Source organism: Sphaerodactylus townsendi, linkage group LG03 (assembly GCF_021028975.2).
Source record: "Sphaerodactylus townsendi isolate TG3544 linkage group LG03, MPM_Stown_v2.3, whole genome shotgun sequence".
Lineage (NCBI taxonomy): Eukaryota > Metazoa > Chordata > Lepidosauria > Squamata > Sphaerodactylidae > Sphaerodactylus > Sphaerodactylus townsendi.
Window position 1 is genome coordinate 85,451,058 of NC_059427.1, and position 26,256 is coordinate 85,477,313.

Consider the following 26,256-nt stretch of genomic DNA (forward strand, 5'->3'; position numbering starts at 1 on the left):
CAATCCCAGGGCACAATTAGACAACCCAAGGAACACTGAAACCAGTGCATCTCAGGAATTCTCTTGCTTTAAAAATGTTGCAGAAGTCTGACTCAGGGACAATAGCACAAAGGGAAGGATGGTCACCTCCCCCCCCCCACACACACACATATACTGTTTTTCCAGAGCCAAAACTGCTGGGGCATTTGGGTTGTTGAAAAACTGCCTGTGGGAGACAGGAATCCATCTTGCCCCAAAGTATCAGTCCCAAGTAGAACCAGGCTTCTGCAAGTGAGAGCACTCCTGAGGTTAAATGGCTACAATGTCCCAGGTTGTCACTTGAGATGCTGCATTGTCTAGTTATACTCACAGTTACACACACTCCCTAGGCTACATGTTCACTGTACAACTGTAAGTAGAATGGGTTGACTAACAAGGTTGTATGTGCCACCTACTCTCTCACTGCTCTCACTGGGGACAGGCAGAAATAAGTAAAGCACTCCCTGTGGAATTTCAAATGCTATAAACAAGCCAATGAAGAGGCCAATTCTGAATAAATGATTCAAGCTGAAATGCCAGCTGGAAGATAAAGTGACCAAATTTCGGCTATAGTCCTTACATTTCTTTTTCTGGATTAGATCAAATTTTTTCATAGTTATTACTCCAGAGTGAACAAATATAGTCATTTTGAACACCTCTGAATCAGAGAAAGATTATGATTAGGATAAGGTGATGCTTATTTATAGCAGTTTAAAAACTATACCTTAAGGTAATCAGCGATGTAGAGTGAAATGCAATGGGAGATTGGCAGACACAATCAAAATATTTTGAAAAGCTTTAATATCTTGCAAATATTTGTTCAGTGATGGTATTTAAATTCTGCACCACTTGAAAAGGAAACTAATTCCACTAATTCGAGTACCCATTCAGTACTGAGTCAGAGAAAAATACAAAGTCTGCAGTTGAAAGAATTGAGAAAGGTTCTAGGTCACTCTATGTATCACAAGCTTTAACACATGAATTTGATCATTTATGATGGAATCTTTGGGTATTTATGATCAAATTATGATCAAATTATGATCAAATTAAGTTACAGATTCTGTTCAGACATGCCCCAAAATCATGGACCATCATATATAATCTCAACTATGGCTACTCTGTAAAATCAGCATTTGGCTTGCAGAGTCAATCATATTCTGGTTTGTCTTGACAAGTGCTACTTTCATTGCCTTCACTCAGTCCTCTGCATCTTTTACACAGACCCACCATGGTGTGCTTTGCAGCCAGGACAGCACCAAGGAGCACCAGTTCTTGTCACAGTGCAAACACACAAAACTGTAGATATGGATGTGATTAAGAAACCAATTTCAAACCATATTTCAGATCTGAATTTGATATACCTTGACCAATCACTGTTCAGATATTCACACTGATTATAACTAGCTTAATTAAGCTGTAATTTCACATGACCTCTGAGCAAAGTGACTATTTCTAAAATAGACTAGAAAGAACTAAAGAGTACAAGCATTAATAATAGCTTCAAAAATCAGATACATAAACCCAGCCTTGGAAAATCCTAAGCAGCTGTTTCCTTCATCCTTCAAACTAGATAATAATGAATGCAGTATTGAATCTCGGAGCAGAAATATCAATGAGAATCTCAAGACAATTTGAATTAAGCCAGTACACAGCTTGTGAACCATGGAGTCAAATGATGCACAGCATCCATGTATTGTAGCCTGACCTTTTTTCTTTCTTTTTTTTTGCAGTCCCATGCAACCATCAAAACCAAAAAGTCTGAGCTCTTGACAAGCTGCCATAAATGATTAGTGGGCTGTGCTGACTATATGCATCACAATTGTTAAATTCTGCTTCAGAGCAGCAATCATTATGCAGCTGAATCCACACACATAGACAGACAAACATTACTTCATTCAGTATATAAGAATCAAAGATGAAATCAATTGCTGCCCTTGGAAGCGGGAAAAAAACTTACTACATGTACCTTGGAAACCACAAAATAATATCATAATAAGCACGATGGAGAACAGCAAGCTCAAACAAGGTCCTCTGTGACCAATTACATTAAAAAAGCAGCAGATGAGGACAGAACTATAAGGATAAGTAAGGTATCAGTCTGATAAATCAGTGATTATTAAACTTATACATGATCAAAAACAAAAAAAGAAGTTTTGCAGTTAAAACATTGGCTCATATACTAGCTTATGGATTCCACAGAGGTTTTTTTTTAAGGGGGCCAGGGGGGTTGAGTTCTCTGCCCCCTTTCGCACACACAGAATAATGCAGTTTCAGTCCACTTCCAATGCACTTTGCAGCTGTGCAGAATAGCAAAATCCACTTACAGATAGTTGTGAAAGTGGATTGAAAGTGCCTTGTTCTGCATGTGCAGAAGGGGCCTCAATCATGCAGATTATTTATTATATTGTAATACTATTGACAGATCAATTATAGGGTATTAAATATAGGGTATTATTTCAAAACTCAGAAGACATAACTAAGGATAGAGATCATATTCTGTGAACAACAGAACACCAGGATTAACCACCAGCATCTCCAGATAAATAAAGGAATCCAAGGTTCAAGACTGGCTGTGATAGCTGTTGCATGTTAGAGTAGATAGTTCTGAGTTAGATCTGATGTATAAGGAAGATCTATATGCTGTTGGCCAGAAGACTGCTTTTCTTTTACTATTAAACTTTGGATAACAATACAGACCATCTGAAGCTTCTATACTGACTTAAGGGAACATAATATATTTTCCTGAGCAAGGAACAAAATTCTATAACTGGTTCTGGTGGGTTTTCCAGGCTGTGTGGCCGTGGTCTGGTGGATCTTGTTCCTAATGTTTCGCCTGCATCTGTGGCTGGCATCTTCAGAGGTGTATCACAGAGGGAAGTCTGTAACCAGCCACAGATACCAGCCACAGATACAGGCGAAATGTTAGGAACAAGATCCACCAGACCATGGCCACACAGCCCGGAAAACCCACCAGAACCAGTTGAATCCAGCTGTGAAAGCCTTCGACAAAATTCTACAAAATCATAAATAGGAACCACATTTTTTAAAAAGTAGTTATAAATACGCAAAAAGATGACTTTGTATGAAAAATAAACTCAAGCTCAAATCAAAGCTCCTTTCTCACTGTGTGTCACAATTAATTTAACATGAGTGCAGTCATGAGTAAATAATGCAGGCATAATATTATGTCTCATTCTTGGGAGGAGGAAGATTTTGGTAAACATAAGATGCAAAGTTTCTAAAGTCTAAAACAACCTTCTGAAGAATGACTATCAAAGCTTTACTGAAAATGCTATTCTGAATTTCATTTCATTATTATCTTGCATTTTCTTATCTCTACAAAACAATAGCTTTTCTGTGTTTTATGATTATTGCTCACAGCAACACCAAGTGTTTACATAGCACAATGAATAAGCTTTATAAAGTTTCAGTGGAATCAAAGAAGCAGTGTATTGCGACTTGGTACATATGAGGGCATTGGAAAAGTAATAGAATTCTTTTACAGGTCAGGGTATTCAAAATATGATATGTTTGGGAAAAGTCAGCTGTCACTTTGGGGTATCCAAGTAATACAATTCTAGCTGCACAGAGATGACCGATACCCTTCTGCTAGTAAAAGTGTTATTAGGATTTGTTTTAGAAAGTGTTGCATGAACATATCCAAACAAATGGAAAATGTTCACATTAAGTTTACATCAGTACTTATAATGATAGCAAATTATTTAACGACACCTTCAGAAAAACATATTAACACTATATAAATGACCTATGTAAGAACTCCTCCAGGGAAGATATAAGATGAAATCACTTTAAATATGGTTGTAAACCCAGGATTTGGCTCACAGAATATGATTCAGCTCCTGGTTTACCTTAATAGATGCTGATCTCATTGCCTGTTCTCTTTCCCCTGTAGAGAGGCAGATGGTATTCTGGGCCCCTTCCACACACACAAAATAATGCGTTTTCAAACCACTTTCACAATTGTTTGCAAGTGGATTTTGCCATTCCGCACAGCTTCAAAGATCACTGGAAGCAGTTTGAAAGTGCATTATTCTGTATGTGTGGAATGAGAGTAGGTCTGCATTATGACAGAGGAGGTAGCAGGGAACAAACCAGGATATGGGCCCTTTCCGCATGGGCCAAAAAAAGCGGGGGAAAGGTGGGTTACACGAACCCGCCCTCACCCCAGCCCTTTCGCACAGCTGGCTGTCCTGTGCACATGAAGGCGCTTTCCCCCCTCCCCTGCCTGCCTCCCCCCCGGCCCGCCTGCTTGCCCCAGGCCATGATACGGCCCATTTACCCTGTGTTGCTTTGCAACATGGGACCTGGTGAAGGGTTTTTTGAGAACTGTGTTATGTATCATTCTCTTGTTTTAACACGGCTCACAGGCACAGCTGTGAACCACGTTAAAACAAAAGAATTGAACATAATACAGTTGTCAAAAAAATAGGGTTGGAGGAAACACGGAGCAGTTTCATGTTCGGATCGGGATCTGCGCGAAGTCCCCCCAACCCAGGTTTCTTACCGGTGTTATCCCGATTTAATTGGCCAGTGCAGAAAGGGCCTACAATAGGATAACAATGTTTGCAAAGTATTTCAAACCATTGTTAATGCAAATACTGGTTAATGGAACAACTTGATCCACATCTTTCACAATCTGGTTTGGCATGGTCTAATAATAGCTAGTGGAGTCACTTGCATTCAGGTCATCACACTAAACTAAAACCAACCATTGCGTTCACACAAAATTCTGTCATTCTTACAGTGTGCCATACAGTCTGTCATTCTTACAGGAGAGGGAGAAGGTTAGGGCGTTCAGATGAACCTGCACTGAAAAAAAGCTTGCAAAAGTCATTTTGACTTTTTGAGGGTTTTTACCACCACTCCCTAAACCCCAAGCTATTCAGCAAAGCCAAATAGCCTGGCGCCAAAAAAGAAAAATAGGTTCCGGCTGTTTTTGGAGCTACTGGGGGGTGGGGTTTAGGTGACCTGACCCCTGCAGGCAGTTCTGGCACTACCACCACCTGAGAAAGCTTTGCAGGCTTTCATGCAACCTGCAAAGTCTGTCCAGATTTCACACGCTATGTGCCAGAGCTGCCTATGGGGATTGGGAAACCTGACCACCCCAGTCATCTCTGGGGGCTTCCACATAGCTTACAAATTCTGGGGCCTCCAGAGCTGTCAGGGTGGGTGAGGTTGGGTCTCCTGATCCCTGCAGATAGCTTTGGCATGCAGTCTGGGGAGCCTTCCTGTGTCTTGCAGGCTACATGGAAGCCTGCAGATCTGCTGGGGGGGGGAGTGTTTAGGTCCCCATATCCCCATAGGATGATGTATTTTTTATGTTCAGCTTTTTAAAAACTGATTTCCTTTTAGGAATATGAAAAAATGTTGGTTCAGTTTTTTGGGTGTGTGAAATATTTCAGGTTTTTTTAGAGCTGAACCCAAAAAATATTGAAAAAAAATGCTACACCCTCCTAGAGAAGATGTTCTTATTTATGTGAATAAAGGTATGGCTGAGTGACTTATTTCCTCCCTGCAAAAAAAGCTGGCTTGGGTTTTAAAGAACTACATTTTAGAAAGATAAAAATACACTAATTCTGCAACAAGGATATTGTTACAGGTGAAGTAACTTCATTGTTAGGCCTCTTTTGCATATACAGCTTATCACAGATTTTCCCAATTGTCAAACTTTGTGTCTTGGAAACATTTTCTGTGAAATTATTCTGCAATCTTCCTTGCCCTGTAATTTTGGAATTTTCTCTCTTTAGTTGCAAGTAATCTGCAGAGTACTACTAAGAATGATTATTCCTGATGGGGGTGGGATGTCATTTGTGATGCAACCTGCCCCCTTTGTTCTTTTACACAGCCACTCTAGTATTACTGCACAGTTACATTTTGAAGCAGCAATTAAAAAAATGTCTCAGGCTCCACTCCTGAGAAATATTAACCCCAAATGGAAGCTCAACTCCTGGAGTTGACACCCTTACCTGAAGGAACAGAAACATGTAGCCCAATCCTTCACACACAAAGAACCAGGTCTTTCAGCTAAAATTGATTTGCAGTAATGCACGATAATTACAGCAGCAGTTCCTAATTATATGCAGTGATTACTCCTAATAATCTTTGCAATCACCACAACTTCAAAATTACTCTCTGTCCCAACATTAAATTGTTAGTTCAATATGAAATTAACAAAGCTGACCCAACACTGACCATAGTTTGGATTTCTGCCTGAATGTTAAAATGGCAAATTCTATGTGAAACTGACAATACTCATCCAATTGACCATGCTAGTTCGTATCTGCCTGAACATTGCCTCGCTTGTTCAACATGACAAAGGAAAAAAAATTAAAATCCTTTTGAAAATGGAGGAGAAGGGGGAGGAGAAAATGATTGGAGGAAAGGTTGGGCAACTACATGGGGCATGGATAAAAGCTAAGTGTTTGCATAAAATGGAAGCAAAAATGTATTTGCATAAAATGGAAGCAAAAAAAACCCTCTACTGGAGCAAGCACCATTATCTGGAGGAGCAGAAACACATAGTACGCATGCATGCACATACCCCCCCCCACCCCAAGAACCAAAAATTTTGGTCAAATTAGAGCTGCAGTAATGCATGATCATCCCTTGTCAATTTTCTCCTGAAAAAACAAATTCCCTTGCTAATTATACTCATTCCTAATTGTGGATAGTGTGTCCTACCTTAAGGTTACACTGCTAATTCAAGATGAAATTGACAAAGCTGATACAATTGACCTGGCTTATTTCTGTGCCTAATGTTACATCACTAATGCGATATGACAATTTTTTTAAAAAAAACCTTTTGAAAAAACAGTCTGGGGTGGTGGTGGAGAAAATGGTTGAATGGGAGGATGGGCAACTATACAGAGGCATGGATAAGGGCCAGGTCTTTGGCAGGGCAGAGAAATAAAAACTGTTTCAACATGATTGCATGCTCAAAGAAAGCTAGCTTGGAAACAGATTGAAAAAATCACAGTAAAAGTTCTAGGGAAAAACAAGAGAAAAACTGAAGGGAAAACATTTCAAAACCAAATGGAAGGAAAAAATGCACAGAATTCAAAGAAAATAACAGCATTTGATGGCAATATACACTGAAAACAAATCATACAGAAAAGACCTTAATATCTAAAAAGGACCATTAAAAAACACAAATACTCTAGACAAAAACATAGATGCCATGACTAAATGAGTATTGGTGATCAAAATTAGTGGATGAGTTATTTATTTATTGGATTTGGATTTGTATCCTGCCCTATGCCCACAGAGCTCACTAAATATATCACTAAAATGTCAGTATATGACCGATCATGAAACAAAGGAAGGGATAATGGCAACCAAAGCATTTTGATGCTACAAATAATCTGTCAAGGTACTTGTTATTACATTTAAATAATCATAGAAACCATCACATTAAAACAGTTTACAGTGTAGACTGCCAATTTCACCATTTTAATGTGTTTTTAAAACATTCATAGACATTGACAACACTGCAAATATTATACAAATTCCAGTTCAAATTGTTAAATAGGAAGATACCCTCATTAATGGTCATCTGTAGCTACTTGATACACTTATGAAGATGTTCTCATAACTGCATGGGAAACCTGTAGGATCCAGACGTATTATGCCAAGAATTTCACTAAAAACTGGTTTCTCTGACTGGGTATAAATATGTCATAAAATATCTCACAGCATGGTCAGACCTTCCAGATGACTGGCTTCCTTCAGGGTTAAATGCACACTATGGTACATTGACAAGTGGCAACTGCAGAATTAATGATTGCTACAACCACCTCACTACAAAGCTCATCTTTGGGCAAGACAATATTTTCACAGCCTAAACTTCACACTTTTGTGAGGATGATGAGAAAACCCTATTTATGCCCCTGAGATTTTCCTCGAAGGTTAGGTAGGATACAAAAGTGAAAACTAGAATAAATACCACAATCTAAATAGAAGCACATTGTTTGCTGGGTAAATAATATGTTGCGGGGCAAAGGGAAAACAACATCTGTCAGAAACAAAGCAAAATGCTAGATGCCAATGTTTGTAAATCTCTAGATATCAAGGCAAATTGCACTTTTTTCTGTAGCAGTCAATAAAGAAACATTTCCACATTTACATCTAAAATGGAGAGGTGAGGTGGGAAATCGGTGAAGCTTACCAAGTAGTAGTCATAGGTCATTCTCTCCCCTCCCAACTGCTTTCTACAAGTAGAAGACATGAGACCCTATCATAACTAAGCAGCCTCTATACCTGTGATACATGAGAAGGATAAATGTGAAGGCCATCCTTCAGAAAACCATAACAGAAACTTTTTAAATCAATTGTCTTGAAGCAATTCTATTCTGACAGACTTGAACAGGGGGAAGGGGTGGTGTTAAGTGGATTTATGATACTTACTTCATTAAGAAGGGAGCCAAGTTCACAAAACTCATTTAAGTCACTTTCATCTATTTAATGAGAATGATTTTCTGTTACAATGGGCGACAAACCCAACAGCAGAGGTGACAAATAGATGACTGATCTACTGAACCACACAGCCTCCTTGATAAAGCCTCTGCCAAGTAACTTAAAGCATTATTTTAACTATAATCCTTTTGAAACACTACTTGCCCTTGAGTCTCATGACAAAATAGTTATGCAATGCATTGAACAATTCATTTTTTAGATGCCAGGTTGTCAAAATGGAGTTATTAATGAGATAAGCAAGGAAGTGACATACTTAGGAATTTGAAGGGAGTTAAACTGATATCAAAGTTTTAACTGCAAGAGATGCAGAATTTCCAGGAGCACATTCATATTATGTAGTATTATTTTATATTTGCGCAATAAATACACTTCATGCATTGCTTGCAGTTCATGAAAAAACCACTTTATTAAAATATATACCTGGGTACCCAATTTTAATTTATGTATTTCTACTGAGCACTATAGTATCTGTATTCCTTTGTTTGTTAGCTTCATGAGTATATTTTCATTCATGAGTATATTCATGAGTATATACATTAGCTTCATGAGTATATTTTCAGTGTAATTCTTGGTTTTGAGATTTCATTATGTACTGTTGTTACTGTATACAGATAACACCAAATGCCATTTACTGGATGTATCTTTAACTGTTCAGGTCCTTCCTGGTGTAGATTTCGCATTATCTGAACTCCAATTCACTCTGAAAAACAAACTATCCAGCTTGTAGATATCTTCAGCCTTTGGTATGATTGAAAAGTTTTTGAGTGAAGAAGAAAACCAATGAGCTCAAGGATTTCCAAAGTTTATTTTTACGACGTTTGTAATTAAAACCTGGCTGTTCTTGAACTATATAAAACCTATGGCTATATTTTCATATACTACAGTATAGTCTATTTTACAAATATGTTTGTCTTTTACTACTTTTTTAATTAGGAGTTACAAGGAAATTATTTTTGCTATTCAGTTCTCTCTTTAGATTTCAACAATCTTGTTGACAATTTTCCCCACAGCCTGCTTATTTGTCAAGGTTTTGGGATTTTATCACTCTAAAAACAATTCACAGCTCAAGTATATCTTGCTGAAGTCTAATTTGCCCGTTCGCCCATTTCCATCCTTAGGCATCTGTCTTTCATATAAAAATTGTTGAGTTTCCGCATTTTATTCAGCCTAACAATTCAGTGAGACAAGATTTTTTCTTTGTCCTTTATCATGAAGACAAAGCATGATCTCAACGTTATTACATTTCGCTTTCCTGTTTTGAAGTCCTACAAATCCACATCCAGAAAGCAAATCATGTTCTAACAAAAATCCTGATAAAAAATAATAAAAAATAGATCTGATATTCACCCAACCTCAAACTGTGCAGGATTCTGCTTGGCTCAAACTCCAACTGTGCAGGATTCTGCTTGGCTCAAACTCCAACTGTGCAGGATTCTGATTGGTTCAAATGACCTTTACATCAACTGTTCACATACTATATGATGCCCTTGGAAGGGACTACCCAGCTGAATTTACCAACTTACCTGGGACCAAAATAAGTATTATTGACTATATTATTGTCTCTGGGGACCTTCTCCCTTATTTAGAGATACTGCCTAGGTTTGAAAGTGACCACTTACCAATCTTGCTGCAATTAAATGCCTTTTCCCACAAGACACGTAGGCTCATTCTGCACATGCAGAATAATGCACTTTCAAACTGCTTTCAGTGCTCCTTGAAGCTGTGCAGAATGGCAAAATCCACTTGCAAACAGTTGTGAAAGTTGTTTGAAAACGCATTATTTTGCATGTGCGGAAGGGGCCATACTGAGGATTGCTACCAATTCTCTTTAATGTCAGTTGAAAGAACTCATTGCCAAGTCAAATGGACCTCTTATCTAAATAAAAAAAATTGAGATATTGGCTTCAGATTGTCTACACTTCCTCTGGTCTGCCTTGATATCAGTTGAATCCCTGATGAACACTTGAAGAACTATGATATCCTGACCCAAGAACTACACCAACATGTAGGCTGTAATGGCAACAAAGCCATGAGACAACAACAGTACCAATCTAAGCCATGGTTTGATAAGCACTGTACAAATTCCAAGAAAGCGCTTGACACCACATATCAGGCTTAAGTATCCAACAATACTCCAACTGCCACACTGGATCTCATACAGGAGAAGAGAATTTATAAACAATTGCTAGAATGTTGTGGGGTTTCCGGGCTGTATGGCCATGTTCCAGTAGCATTTTTTCCTGACGTTTTGCCTGCATCTATGGCTGGCACCTTCAGAGGGTAGTAAAGCAAGTGAAGTATATATACCTGTGGAATTTCCAGGGTGGGAGAAAGAGCCGTTTGCATTGCATAACAAGTGTAAAGGGTGCAATTAGCAAGTGTGATTTGCCTGTATGTGGAATCCACCCATTATAGCATATGTAAGTAACAATGAAGTTGCATAATCAATTAGTGAGGGCATCTGCTTAGTAGTTGCCAGGCATTTTAATCCATTTGATTGCTTCCTGCCTGGAGACATCCTGGGTGATATTCACTAACCACTGTAGGGATTCTAGTGTTTTTAAGTACTGGTAGTCAAACTTTGTTCATTTTCATGTTGTTGTTTTTTCCTTTCTGTTGAAATTGTCCATGAGCTTGTGGATTTCAATGGCTTCTCTGTTTAGTCTGATGTAGCAGTTGTCAGAGTGGTCCAGAATTTCATTGTTTTCAAACAGCATTCTGTGTCCAGCTTGGTTTATCACGTGTTCTGCTGTTGCTGATTTTTTTGGCTGAATTGTTCTGCAATGCCTTTCATATTCTTTGATTTGTGTCTGGGCGCTGCATTTTGTAGTCCCTATGCACACTTGTCCACAGCTGCATAGTACATGGTAGAGATTAGAGGATCACTCTTATCCTTTGCTGAACCTAGCATTTGTTGAATTTTCTTGGTGGGTCTGTAGATTGTTTGAAGGTTATGTTTCTTCATCAGTTTCCCTATACGATTAGTGATTCCCTTGATGTATGGTAAGAATACTTTCCCTCTGGGTGAAAATGCTACTGGAACACGGAGAAACATCAGGAGAAAATGCTACTGGAACATGGCCATACAGCCCAGAAATCCCACAACACTCCAGTGATTCCGGCCGTGAAATCCTTCGACAATAAATTGCTAGAATATAAGAAAAAAGAAGCAATGAAAAACAATTGGTTACAACTCACTCAGGCAGTCAATGCAAACAATTTAGCCTTATTCTGACACATTATTTGTCCTCATATAGCAATGGTCTACCTATAGTAAACTGCCATATCCCTCCAGGGATTGGGAAACACACTTTCAGGAACTCTACATGGGCACCTCTGATGAAAATGGATACTCTAGTCAAAATATAGAAAACTTACCAATGTGACACCTATGATAAGGCCCCCATCCTCACCTCACTATTTACCTGTACTGATTCCCCAATTTACCTGTACTGATACCCCAATGGTTGAGGGCTTGAAATCATTGTTCCAATATGCAAAAAGGAAGGATGATCCTGCTAATTACAGACCAGTTAGCCTTCTCAACACAATTAGCAAACAGTATTCAAGGCAATTACAATGGAAACTCCAGGACTAGCTAGAACAAGAAAACATACTTGCAGCAGCGCAAGATGGATTGAGGAAAGGCTAATCTACTAGTGACCAATGTCTACACTTAATTACTGGCTCAAACTATTTTCTTGTCCACTTGGTCTTGCCCTATTGACTCTTAATAACAATTCCCAATCCAAATGAAAGCAGGCAGTGATAACCCAAATCTTAAATCTGGGTTTTTCCCCACAACTTTTATTCAGCATGGATAAATGGGCCAAAGAAGCAATTAAACAGTGTTGCAGATATTGAGCACCACCTGGATGTAGCCAGGTTTCCAACCTTTACTGCCAGTGAATCTAATAGGTACTCTATCTGTGCTATGGCTTACTTAATTAATCTTGAACTGCCTAAACAATCGGGAGCTGTTAGAATGACTCAGTGCCAGGCCATGAAAGGCTGATATAGGAAGACTGTACAAAAAATGTCCCTGTGGATCTGGGCACATAGAAACAGTAGAACATGTACTTTTCCACATGTATAAAAATACACATATTAGATTTATTTCGCCACTGCTGTATATATTTCCAGGTTATACAGAACAATTTTATATCTCCATGTTGCTTACATACACTGCAATATTTGATTTATTTATTTATAAAAAATTATACCCTCACCTTACACTCACATCTCTAGGCAAATTACAAAGGTTAAAAACATTTTAAAAGCCACAATAATACACCATTAATAAAATATAAAAATGAAAACAATAAAAATAACAAAATAATCCCAACCCCAATCCCCCACCCTCCAGCTGCAGAGGGGATTTCTAGGGACGCTAACCAAATGTCTGGGTGAAGATGAAGATCTTTGTCATGCATTTTTTAAAATACCCTTTTTAACCCATACATGGGGAATCTCTGAGGGGAGACTACTCCAAAGCCTGGGGTCAATCTCAGAGAAAGTCCTCCTGTGTGCCCCTACTACTACACCTTTGCTGGGGAAGGTACCACCAGGATTGCCTCCCATTGTGAACTCACTGGCAGGGCGGGTACATTCAGGTGCAGGTAAATACAGTGCCCAGGCAGGTACCTGCAGAGTGACCATGTTCTGTGTAAGCACTCGAAATACATTGCAGTATGGCCTGTGCAACAAAGTAGGCTTCAATTTAACAATTTTAGTGTATTTTTATGCCTATCTCCTGTTATAGTGTTAATTTTTAATTCGTTTTAGTACTTATGCTTATTGTTTTAATACATTTTATCCTTTACATTCTATCCAAGATGTAAAACCAAGATGGCGCCCGCAGCGGGAGCGTTGCAGCAGAGCTCCGCTGTGTGAGGGGTTTTTAGGCTTTTAGGTTAGGTTTTTAGGCTTAGTTTTAGTCCTAGCTATTACTGTAGTTATTTATTGTATTTATTTATTGTAGCTTAGTTTAGTGGTCTTGCAAATTAGTGGGTTTGTACTGTATTAAAAGTGCTGTCGCTGCTGGATTGATCGGCAGAGGCTGGAGTGGGGTGGAGCCCCCAGCCGCCGTGGATGCTGACCTCGGACTGTTGGTTCTCCCGACGCTGCCCCGACGTTGCTCCTGGCGCTGGGTGACCTTGTTTCTGGCGCTGCTCCTGTTGGGGGCTTCTAGCAGCTTGGTCACTTTTGGGCGCCCGGCGCGGTTTCCTGGCCGCTCGGCGCGGCTCCTGGCTCTTTGGCGCTACTTTCAATTTGCCAGCCTACGTTGCTGGCGGCCGTGCCGGGTTTCATGCCCGACGTTCTGTGATTTTGGCTCCTGTTTCGTCGGCTTCAAACGCCGCTCTTCTGTTCGTTAAGTAATCCGCCGTCCGGCGGGTTGGCGGTCTGACGTTCCGTCGTCCGGCGGTTTGGCGCTCTTCCTCGGCCGCCATTGTTTTGGTTCTCGGCTGTTGCCGTTTCTAGCTGGCCTGGCGCCTTCTATCTGCCCGCGCATCTGCTGTGAGGAGGATGCTGTAGGGGTGTGTGTCCAGACGTTGGGGGAGGTAAGTGGCAGACCCCCCGCGCCCTTGCGTTTTCGAGACTCCCCTTATGACATCAGGACGATAGACGCTTGTCTGACCACCGTGCTGCCACCGGAGGAGGCTGGTGATAAGAGAGCTGCGACGCTGTGACAAGGAGGACTTGCGTTACTATCGAAAGAGGTCGGTGGCAGGGACCTCTTCTACTTCTCCTGCTATTACAATAAGGAAAATACCTGGTCGGCCGGACGACCAGAGAACGCTCATTCGTAACTGGAATGTCTTCGGAGGAGGTCGGTGGCAGAGACCTCCTGTAGTGCTGTGAGTGGAGTGTGGTGTGAGAGACCACTAACCCAACGATCTATCGGAGGAGGCTGGTGGCAGCAGCCTCCTGGTCTCCACTTGCTTGCAAATCACAGGGAGAGGCCGGTGACAGGGGTCTTTTTTTCTGCCCTGTGGCCCACCATCTAACCATTCCGCCCTGTGGCCCATTATCTAGCCATCTGGCGTCATCTGGCCATTGGGTGCAGATGCGGAACGTCAAGAGTCATATCCATCAGGATTTTTATAGACTTGGAAATGGACCTGGACTCTTTTGTCCACTAATGACCTTGCGGCTCTGGAGACGCTTAAATGATCAAGTGATTGACAGCTTTGGACTTGAATGTCATCACAGTCAGCGAAAGTGATCCGACCTTCCATTCATCTCTCCACCTTATTACTCTGGAAGCACCAGCACTTTCTTAGTCTCTTTAGCTTCTTAGTTTTTAGTCTATTTTATTAGTTAGCCCTAGGGCTTATATTTATTTTAGACTAGTGGGTTGTCTAGAAGCAGAAAACAAAGGTGTTGAATGCTGTCGGCAACCAGTATATATGTATGTGTATAGACTAGGCTATTAGGGAGTAGGTGCGTTATTGCAAAGGCAATACTGTTAGTATATACTTTGTGGCCTAACTATGGGAGGAATTGGCAGCGAGGGGGGGGCAGGAACATGGGAACTAGGGGATCCCGAAAGTGGTCTGGGAATGCGGGGTAGATATGTCGGTAGGAGGCTGGGCCATATGAGAGAAGGAAGATGTATTTATGCTCGACCCCCTTCACAGCCCTCCGGCCTATCCTCGCAGGCATGTGGGCAGTGGGGCTCAGGTATACCCTGTACTTCGAGCCTGGTGCTTTCGATTAATGCCAGGTCCATTAATAATAAAACAACGTACACTAGAGACTTCCCTCGGGGGTGCAGTCAATGGACTCTATTCCTGCATCAATACCCAGAGACCACCATGTGATAGCGTGGAAGGCCGAAACGGGTCATTTATGAATGGAAGTCTTGCCCCCCAGGTTTTACAGCTTGTGTCCACCCAGCCTTGGAACACAGGGCCGGGGGGGAGGTGTTGGCGATGTTCACCATCCGGGAGTCTATCACCTTCAGGGCAGTCCCTGCCCCTCAAATTTCCGGGTTCGGAGTGTGCGGACTGGAGTGGCTACTGTCAGGGGAGAGGTTGGCTGTTCTCCCTGGTGTACCGGTGCGCCCTAAGCGCACTCCGGTGACGGACTACCACACGCGGCATTGCTGGGAGAGGCCCGGTGTGGCCAGTGGGCCGTTGATGCGATTCCCCGACTCTATTGTCTTGGGGGATTTCAAGCGTCCATGTGGACACCGCTTCTCATCGCCTCAGCCAGCAGTGGACCTGAGTGTCATCCTTATATGGCTGAATGCGCTGGGATCTCCCTATTACATACTGGCGCCTCGGCTCATGAGGCCGGCCTCACACTTTAGACCTGGTTTTGGGGCAGGGGAGTTAATATGGTCATATCCTCTGTCTAGGGCAGAGTGCCATGGTCCGACCATTTTGCCCTGGAGGTCCGGGTGGATTTGCCAGCGCCAATAACCCTGTCTGAGGCTGACGGACTTATTTATGAGGAAAGGCTCCGCACCGCCAGAGACTTATGGAACCAGATGGGTTCCTGGAGATGCTCTATGGGACTCCCTGAGCCCCTGGCACCACCTCGATGAGCAGGTGACCAGACTGGAATTCCAGGCTCTCTTTGATGCCATCGAGATTGCTCCCAAGCGCCCTCTCGCGTCCTCGCTTTACACGGCAGGCCCCTTGGTATACCTAGGAGCTGCGCCTAAATGAAGCCCGAAACTCAGACCCGGCTAGGATGAGTGTGGAGGAAGCTCCGACGGCGGGACGCCTTGAACAACTTATAGGACGCGTTTATGAAGGCCTATGAGTTGGCGACACGCGAGGAGGCGTAAGAATGCCCATTTCTCGTCCTCCCTGCGATTCTGCTAGCGTCTCCGCCCAGCAATAACTTTTGGATTGTCCCGATCCCTCACCTCTTTGGTGGAGAGGGTTCTACAAATTCTCAATCAAGGCGATGTGGCTGTGAGGCATTTCCAGAGCTTTTTTGTAGATAAGAGTCTGCGTCCCTCCGCCCGGGACCTTCCGGCCACATTTGATACAGTAACGGAACTTCGAGGCTCCTAGCAAAGGCTTCAGAGTATCCCTAGTTTGGACCGGTTTTTCTCTCACTCTGTGAGTCCGATGTTGACAGGGCCCTGGCTGCTGTTGCTAGACCTGTACCTACCTCCGTCCTCTGGATCCGTGCCCTCACACTGGCTGGATCAAAGCTTTAAGTCGGGAGGAGTTCTGACTCCCCACCTGTTGAATATAGCTAACTGCTCCCTTGAGCAAGGAGTATTTCCGGGTGGGTTGGAAGGAGGCCAGTGGTCTACCGCACTCTTAAAAGACCCATCTTTAGATCCTGGAGATCCTGGCCAATTACCGTCCCGTTTGAATCTGTCCGTTCCTCGGGAAGGTAATTGAGAATGGTGTTGGAGCAGCCTTCCAGGGCTTTTCGGAGTGGACACATCGGTGCTTTCGATCCCTTCCAGTCCAGCTTCCGTGCTGGGCATGGAGACGGAGACCGTTCTCTCATCTCCCCATCACAGATATAGCTCCGTGATGCAGCTAGACCGAGGCGGATCGGCTCTGCTGGTGTTGCACTTTCGATCTTACAGCAGCGCTTTGATGTGGTCGATCATGACCTTTTGATCCACCGCCTGGCTGCCTCTGGAATACGAGCACTGTCCTTCAAATGGATCGCCCTCGTGCTTCTCCAGGGTCGGGGCCACCAGCAGGTATGGTCTTGAGGGATGAGGCCTCTACAGAGCCCCACTTAATTCGTGGCCAAGGGTTCACTCAGAGACCTTGCTCTCCCCGGGCTCTTATTGCTAACATCTTACATCGGCGGCCAAACTCAGCTGGTGCAGAGTTTTGGGCTGGTTCCTGTCACCAATATGGCGCGATGACACTCCAGCTCATCTCTGTTGATGGAGGGGAGGCCTCCCGCAGCCTCTACAGCAATCGGCACTCTTGGAAGTCCGGCTTGCTGGTTGGATTTGAGACAGAGTAGGTTAAAAGCTTAATCCAACGTAAGACGAGGTCCTTTGGCTGGGCCGTAGGAAGGACCGAGGGAATTTCAGCGCCGCCCTGAATCTGAGGGGGTCATGTTGACCCCTAACATCTCTCTGGCTTCGCCAGCCTGGGGTCCTCCCTGGACTCTTCATTATCAATGGAGAGCCAGTGGCCCACGATTACCACCAGGGTTGCGTTTTTCCACCTTACCGCCAGGCGGCGGCTGGCTCCCTATTCTCTCCCAGTCCCGACCTTGGCCACTGTGATCCATCACGGCCACGGTCACCTCGAGGCTGGATTATTGTAACTTCGCTCACGCATGAGCCTTCCCTTGCGACTGATCGAGGCTGAAGCTGAAGCTGGCTATCCAGGAATGCAGCTGCACGGGCTTCTAACAGGTGGGTGGTTATTCAGACCATATCACCCTCTGCGCTGTGCAGTTCGCACTGGCTTCCCGGTGGAGTTCCGGATCGCTTTCAAAGGTGCTGGTATTAACCTTTTGCATACCTTTACGTATATGCGGCCCGTTATCTGCACCCGCAGATCACCCCTTATGTCCCACATATAGGTTCGCTGCGCTTTCGGCTTAACGGCAGATTTTACTGGTGACCCCCTGGTCCCTGCAAATGATACGGGCTGGTTCAGCCTCAACCCGAGGGCCAGAGCGCTTTACGGCTCCTGGCCCCTGCCCCTGAAATGGGAAGATGCCTTTACCTCCCGGCTGTGCGGGCCCTGCGCGGACCTTAACGAAGTTCCTCAGAGGGCCTGGTGGGGCCTGCAAGACGGGCCTGCAAAGCCGGAGCTTCTTCCACCCGAGGAGCTTTTGGAGGAGAGCCAGCCCGTGGATCTACTGCCCCCTACCGACACTGAAATTGAAACCGAAATTGAGGCTGCCGTTCCATCCTATTATAGCTGGGCCTGCTTTACTTATAAATTCCATCGCAGGCCCTGTCTACCTCCTCCCCTCCTTTTTTCTTTTTGGCCTTTGACGGGGCGCCTGTCTTAAACAATTTTATAAATCGGGTTGTTAACTTACAGTTTTCTCGTTGTAAACTGCTGCTTAGGTTTTAATGATTTTAGTATTTTATGCTGTTGATCTGCTGTTTGATGTAACAGCCATGTTGTGAGCCGCCTTGAGCCCTCCGGGGATAAGGCGGCCTATAAGTTCAATAAAATAAATAAATAAATAAATATCCTTTATTCATTTATGTTATACTGGCCTATGACCATAATAAAGATTTGATATCCATGATAGGTCTGCTATGGACAATGCTTAATAAGAAAGTAACCCGTTCTGACAAAAATTGCCCTTAAAAGTACTGACAAACACACACACACTCACACCCCTTGTCTGATTCTGTAACAGTATTTATTTGTTTAAATTTAACTCTGCATTTCTTTTTCTGTAAACTAAAAAAGAGTTTTTAGTCCTTGCAGCTAATTATTTTCCATTTTCATTTTTTTTGCTGAATAGCTTAACAGTAGGTCTGACGGCTATGTACAAAACTAGATACATGCTGATCATTTGATACTCCAGAACTCTGTGGATATAACCTGCTGCCTTGAAATCAATGGCAGCTTTCCTATTCAGCTCAGTCGGCACAAGCACATAGCTGTTTTTATCTTCAGAGCGAACTACGTCTGGGTTAAGAGCCATATCAGAATCCATTGTGCCAAACAGACTATTTTTGTTGTGGATGTTGTATAATGAAACAAAATACTGTTTTTCCTCTTCAGATGTCTGGCTGCATTTAGCTAGACTGTCAAATATGCATTCCCACAAAAAAAAAACAGTGATGTCACCCAAGCTTTCCAGCCCTGCTTCAGTTTTTAACCTTTAAGTTAATTGCACAGCCCATGATGTAAAGCAGATTAAAAATTTCAATCTGAATCTAATGAACAGCACTACTACTTGAAATCATAGTGTTTGCATTGTCTGAAATGATTTCCATGAGTTTCTTCAAATGTGGTACAAAATAGTAGTAAAAGGTTTAGCATCTCAAAGCTTGAACTAAGAACTTTAGGACCCAACTAGATGAGAAAGAACACCATTACCTTTAAGACTCATGTGGTACCTAGGTTACATTCCTTAAATGTCAAGTCAAAACAGTCATTTTATCCAGGCTTTAAACAAAGGAATTCTTTTTTAAAGCTGTTTTATGACCTAATTCTAGTCAAGCTTTATTAACATCATTTTAGCCTAGTCTATGTTTGCTATTTTATGTCCTAGCTTGTATGATTTTGTTTTCAACATTTTAGTTGTGATCCACCTCAAGCAGGTCTGGAAAGGCAGCATATAGATCTTCTACCTATATAAATATAAGTCCTCTTGTGGTTTTAAAAACATAGCAATCATGGGTTAGACAGCGGATGGAAAACAGTAGGGTTGCCAGCTCTTAGCTGAGAAATATCTGGAGATTTTGGGAGTGAAGCCTGCAGAAGGAGACATGTGAGGAAGGGAAGAGGTCTCAGTAATTATAATGCAATACAGTACACAGTCCAAAGTAATTATTTTCTCTAGGGAAACTGATCTCTGTCACCTGGAGATCAATTCTAATTCCAGGAGATCTCCAGGGCCCACCAGGAGGCTGACAACCCTAGAAATCAAATCAGTAGGAGCAGAGGTGGGATCCAGCAGGTTCTCACAGGTTCTCGAGAGTAGGTGACTAATTATTTGTGTGTGCCGAGAGGGGGTTACTGATTGGTGATTTTGCCACGTGATTTTTGCCTTAGTTACGCCCCTCCTCTCAGCAGTAGCATGCAGAACTTGAAGCAGTCTAGCAGGAGGTGCACCGGCGTGCGTGGCAGCCTGCGGCTGCGTGCATTCATTTCCCGCCCAAGGACCGGCACAGCGGCTGCGTCCTTGCCACAGCCCCGCCCAGGAATGCCCCGCCCCTGGAATGCCCCGCCCCCATTGTGCCCCGCCCAGCCCCATTGTCACTACACCACAGTTTGAATCCCACCACCATGGGAACCTGTTACTAAAATTTTTGGATCCCACCACTGAGTAGGAGATGTTAGTTTGGGAACATTTAACTCTTGTCCTCATACTCTTCCCTGCCAACAAAGTGTTCTTAGCCTCCAAGCTCAGCCTCTAAGCTAGTCTGGTCTAAGCAAAGGATCTAACCACTGGTGGGATTCAAATAATTTAACAACTGTTTGTTTACAAGCACTATTTTAACAACCGGTTCTACCGAAATGGTGCAAATCTGCTGAATCCCACCACTGGATCTAGCCTGAGAACGTATGGTCAGAACTGAGTTCCCACTTTGGGTAACTAAGGGGTAATTAACATAAGTAAATGGAAAATGGGAAGTGTCTGACTGACCAAGCCTGGTAAAATTTTTAGAAGCTGACCCGGCTGCCTGGCCAATGAAGCAGTACCTTCTTCTTGCTTCAGTTCAAGGGTTTAAGTTACTGGTGTCAGTGGCCCTGAGATGGATCACACAGGGCGAGTTTGGGTGACACTCCCATTCAGAAATGTCAAATAAAATGAACCTCTTGCTCAATCGGTGCAGTTGTTCTGGGATGTAGATGAGAAGCAGGAATTCTGCAAAGGAGCTGTGACAAATCCCCACTATTTTTCATGCTGAAAGGCTTCCAATGAAGGCCAAAGCAAGAAAAGCAGTCTCTCCATAAAGACCAACCAGAAGGCTAAAAACTTGCAAAGCAAAATCAAACACCCAGCTCACTATGGAAATGCTTCCATACTTGTTAGAAGATGTGGTTCAAGCACAGATGTTTATAAGTGATGGACAAACTATCTTTCCCAGATTGATTTGGAATCAATGAGCTTTCTCAGTGAATTTTTTTTTTAAAAAAGACAGATTCTCACTTTTCTGAAAGCTCCTGTACCAACAGCACATTCATGCTGGTGGTTCATGCACACATACTCATTTTATTGTCCCTTGGAATTATAGCTTGGTTTCATCTGCCTTATATCCATTCCACAGCTCTTGCCATTATAGACAGCTACTTGGAATCCCAATCTCTTCTCTACACATGCAGGTACAGAGAAGGCTTTGGATGCAGAAAAAAGGCATACAACATACAAAACAATTGCACAAAATAAGCAAGAAGATTGACCTAAGAAAATACTTCCATAGCGCACAAAAAGCTATTGGTTAGACTGTCTTGAGCAAATTAGTGAAATTTCATGAAGAGGAAGGAGTCACTGTTAAATAGGTATTGTACATCGACTTAGACAGCAGTTATCATGGGTGCTTGCTTCATATACAGCTATGAATGATGAGATAGACAAATCCATAAATTGAACCAGGCAACTGTTAATTTTGGCAACATCACACTAATTCCTGTATAACTTTACCCCTTCCCAACTTGAAGGTTATCTTTGTTGCAGGAGGAGAAACATTATTACTCCAAAAGGTACCCATGAGAAAATTCAACGGAAACACATATTACTGTGCATAAATTAAAGTAAGGCAGTTTTGTCTGTATGAGACTCTTTGCATTTCCTGCTTTTAAAATAAATGTATTTAATATACAATGCAGAAAAGATTCAAAGCATAGCGCTCTTTCAAATTTTAATAAAGATTTTGTCAAAGGACACAATATAAATTACGTTAGAACACAGATTTTGTTCTTGAATGTTCTGAGATTCAACTTCAGTGGCAAAACTGCAGCAAAATCTGGCACCTGGTGAAATATTCAGAAAGTGGGCAGGGCCACTGTAAGACAGGGGGCTTTTACTTGCTTCTCCCACTCAACTGAAGGGATTTTCCATGGCTACAATAGCAGCTGCACTTGAGAAGCAGGAGGACTGGTAGGTTCACAGGCTTTCTTCAGTTAATGTGTGTTTCTAATACCACTTCAGGCTCTCATTTTGTATTCCCCAATTTCTCTCTCTCTTTAGTTTCTTTTTATTATCCCTCTGCCATTGGCCTTTCCTTCATTTTTGTTTATTCCTATTCTATTATCCTTTTGCAATGTAAGGACAGAGGTCTTATACCCATTTTGGTTTGGCTCTGCCTCCTATGGAAGACATTTTGTGGTGGTGGTTACCACTTCTTCCCAAAATTCCAAAGGTGCCCACAAGCTCAGAAATGGTAGACATGTCTGATCTAGCCAAATGCCTCATTGCAAATAGTATCTGTGACAAGCAGCACAGAAACATAGAGTTTAAAAGTGCAGGTCAGTCAGTGAAACACAGTGCCATTACACAGAGTGAGGAAAAAACGTCCTAGGAATGGGAAAGCACCATGATTGGCTAAACTAACCTGTGTTCTGATTGGTGGAGCAACCAACTGACTAAGAGAGGGAGGAGGTATCTCTCTGCTAGGAAAACTTTTGAAGGCTTTTGAATCTGGATTCATGCAAGTTAACATCAAATCCCTTAACTGTATATGTTAAACATGTACTCAGCAATTTCAGTCAGGGAACTGACTGGAAATATACTGAGTTCGGTGTGAGCTGAAAAGCAGAAATACACAGTCAGGAGAACTGGAAGTTTTATTTAATGGTCAAACATGAAGGTAAAAAAGCATGGAGACTTTTCACAGGTGACCATAAATAAAGGGAAGGAAATATATATCTTCAGGGTGAAGAAAAATTCCAAGACCATTTAATATGGGAAATATACACATAGATAGATTCTCAGGCTAGTGTATAAGTGTTCTGCTAAAGTTATCTCAGGAGAGAGATTTGTTTGAAGTGGGTAGCCAACAGTGTCAAGGCTGTATGTATACTATGAAAAAGGGTACCAGCCTGTTAGAACCCAAAGTCAACTTGAAGAAACTTATAAAGCTTGATTAAGAACTTTGCCTGTGCCAAATTACTGATATTTGTGTATAGTTATCTCTTGCCTGATTTCCATCCATTTGAAATGTCTCCTGATTCCATCTAGTTTGTTTAATGGATTTTACTTTGATTTGATTAACTTGCCTCAGTTCTCTGGTGCCTTGAAAAGGAGGATTAGCCCTAAAGGAAAAGCAGGCTCCCTTCACCTTTCTGGTGTCATTAAGGCTGAGCACCTCATATACTACCATCAAAACAACTAAGCCTTAGGGAAGGTGGAAAAACCTGCCCAGCATAGTTAGGATGCTTCCTGAGTTTATCACAAATAGTTAGGAGGGTGAAGGGGCCTGCCATAGTACCGCTTCTGTAACTCCACATAAATTCCCAATTAAGGGGGCAGGAGACATACTAGTTCCAGGAACCAACCCCTTTTCCAGCCCAGATCACTTGCATGATTCCCTTTCTTATATCCTCCCTTCCCCGCTCTCACTCTCCATTAGTTAGCTATTCCTCTGCACTTGAAAGAATTTGATTAAGGAAACTCTCTGTGAAATTCAGATGCCATTATATTTTATGGACTGTGGAATTATTTACAATAGCATGCCCGTGATGGTATAATAAGAATTCTTCATATACAACCAAGTTTACAGCCCTTATCAATACAGAAACAATAGTTACAAACCTAATCATACATGAGACTGGATGTATAAAGCTGCAAAACACAGTCCTGCCATTTCCTTCATTTCCCTTTCCCACTGCAACCACCTGTGACCCTCAAGTCACTCTTGAAAGTCCAGGAGATTCTCATGATGGCATGGGATCTGATGTGGGAAGTAAAAATCAGCAAAAATTGCCCCTCACCACAAATATAAAGTAAGCTACTTGTAACACACAGTTCACATAATTGGGCCAGACATGTGATCAAATAAGCATAGCTGCCTCATCTTGTCTAATTTAGCACTGAGTATAAGAAAAGACATACATTTCAAGTCATGCAATATATGGATTTGACTGACAGTTATTAAAAAGAAAGCAAATTATGCCATTTAATGTTCAGATGTCAAAGTTTAGGACAATTACACATACTGAACTCCAGCATTAACAGTTTCTTGTCATGGCTTTTAACAATAATCTGTCAACAGCACTCATGCAGCAAAAATCAAGCTACTGGTTGAAAGACACATTATTTGAAATTCAAATTGCACGTTTGAATAAGGTGCATTTCTGTGCTCTTCATACAGAAGAATGACAACTGCTGAACAATCAGCAACATTTCTGGGGCACAATCCCCTAAGATGTTTTCTTCCTGTGCATGGCCCATGAAAATGAATAAAAACTGATCTTGCATAACTCCTGCTGATGTCAATAGCTGTCATGCTATATAAATTCCTAGTATATGATACATAATACATTTCGTTATCTAAAAGCAGAATGGGTAATACTAAATGGGGAAATCAATAGTCATCTTCTTCATGTAACCTAGATCAGAAAAATGCATGATATAGTTGACATCAGATCATTGTAGCAATAACATTGCCATAGTAAAGAGAAGGTTCTCTGTTAATTATCAGTTATTTATTCAGTTAATAGTTTTAAAAAATCTGACACAATACCAAAAAATGTTTAAAGAGTTCAGTTGGCTCAAGATATCTCTTTTTTCCTTCTCATCTTTTTGTTCGTTTTTGCTCAAAAATGAGGAAAGCCAAAGCAAACCAGGATGAAAGTTTGTATTCTGGCCTGGTGTCTGCAGAAGTAGTGTACAAAATACATTAAAATAATTTATCAGAGTAAAGCCACTCACTCATCTATAGTACTTGCCCTCTAGGCAAGCAAGTAGGGAAGGTTTTCAGGCTAAGGATTTGCCACAAATTACTTGATATGAAGGAAAACGAAAACTAATGTGGACTAATGAAAATTCTGTGGGTTACTAAGTGTAATGGATTATTATTATCAATAATAATGAAAGTATTGCCATTCAGAGAACACAATTGTAGAAAGATTTTGTTAATTTCCATTCTTAGAGCATCTATACTTCACCCAGAGCAAGTATACTATCCTGTTCTTTTCTGAGGAAGGACATATATTCCTCACCAGCCAAGCACAGAGATGGTATTTGAACAGGATGAATTTGAAATTATGAAAATCAATCGTTTGTAACCTCTTGGACAGAACTGTCAACTACAGAAGAATCAGCCCATCTACATTAAAAAACTTTCATTCTGTTATTAAGTCACTGGCATTTGCATGCTTGAATTTAATAAACAAAACCATAGAGTGTTTCAGCTCACAGACAAAACGTACAATAGATTTTAACTTATTTTTATTCTGCTGAATAATTAAGGCTACAAATCAGAACTACCTAGATTTAGCTCTAAGACTCCTATTGATTTCTGACCATACAGATCAATCATTTGTCAGATAGAATTGCCCAATGAAACATAATACATCAAACATAAATGTATTTAAGTCCGTTATGTGCATATGATGCATTTCAAGAAACAGCTTTCAGTTATAGAAACTGTAAACAAATATGATCTTCATTTCAATATCCTGCCCCTTTTTAAACAAACAAAACAAAAAGGCTCAGCTAAGTATCATACAGAACACATATCTCCATAACTGGTTTTTAAAACCTGTTGGCAAAAATTTCACAACCATCTTCTTACAATCCACATCATGAAACCACCATACTTCATTAGTTGCTTTGATCTATACCTACTACATAAGCCAGACTCAGTTTTTAAAGTCTAGAACTGGTTGATCACAATCTTTTTTTCTAGAAAATTCTAAATGGACTAATGTAGGCCTCCAGTGCTGATAAGTGCTCCACTCCATACTCCAAGTCCATTGCATTTTATTCACTGTTGATCCTGGTCTGACTGACCACATCAAGGAACAATTCTGAAGAGTTCATGTCTCCCAAAGTTTTACTTATGAACTGTGACAACTCCTGATTTTTCCCTTTCTTCCTTCTTTATAGTATGGAACACAAAGTTGCAATATAATATGGAAGTTGGAGTCAACACATATC

At 41.7% G+C, this 26,256-nt stretch overlaps 1 protein-coding gene across 3 annotated transcripts in view; it reads right to left on the bottom strand.

Moving 5' to 3' along the window:
* SPOCK1 (SPARC (osteonectin), cwcv and kazal like domains proteoglycan 1) overlaps nt 1–26,256 on the bottom strand; it is a 628,061-nt gene that overhangs the window by 600,583 nt on the left and 1,222 nt on the right. The window lies entirely within an intron of this gene.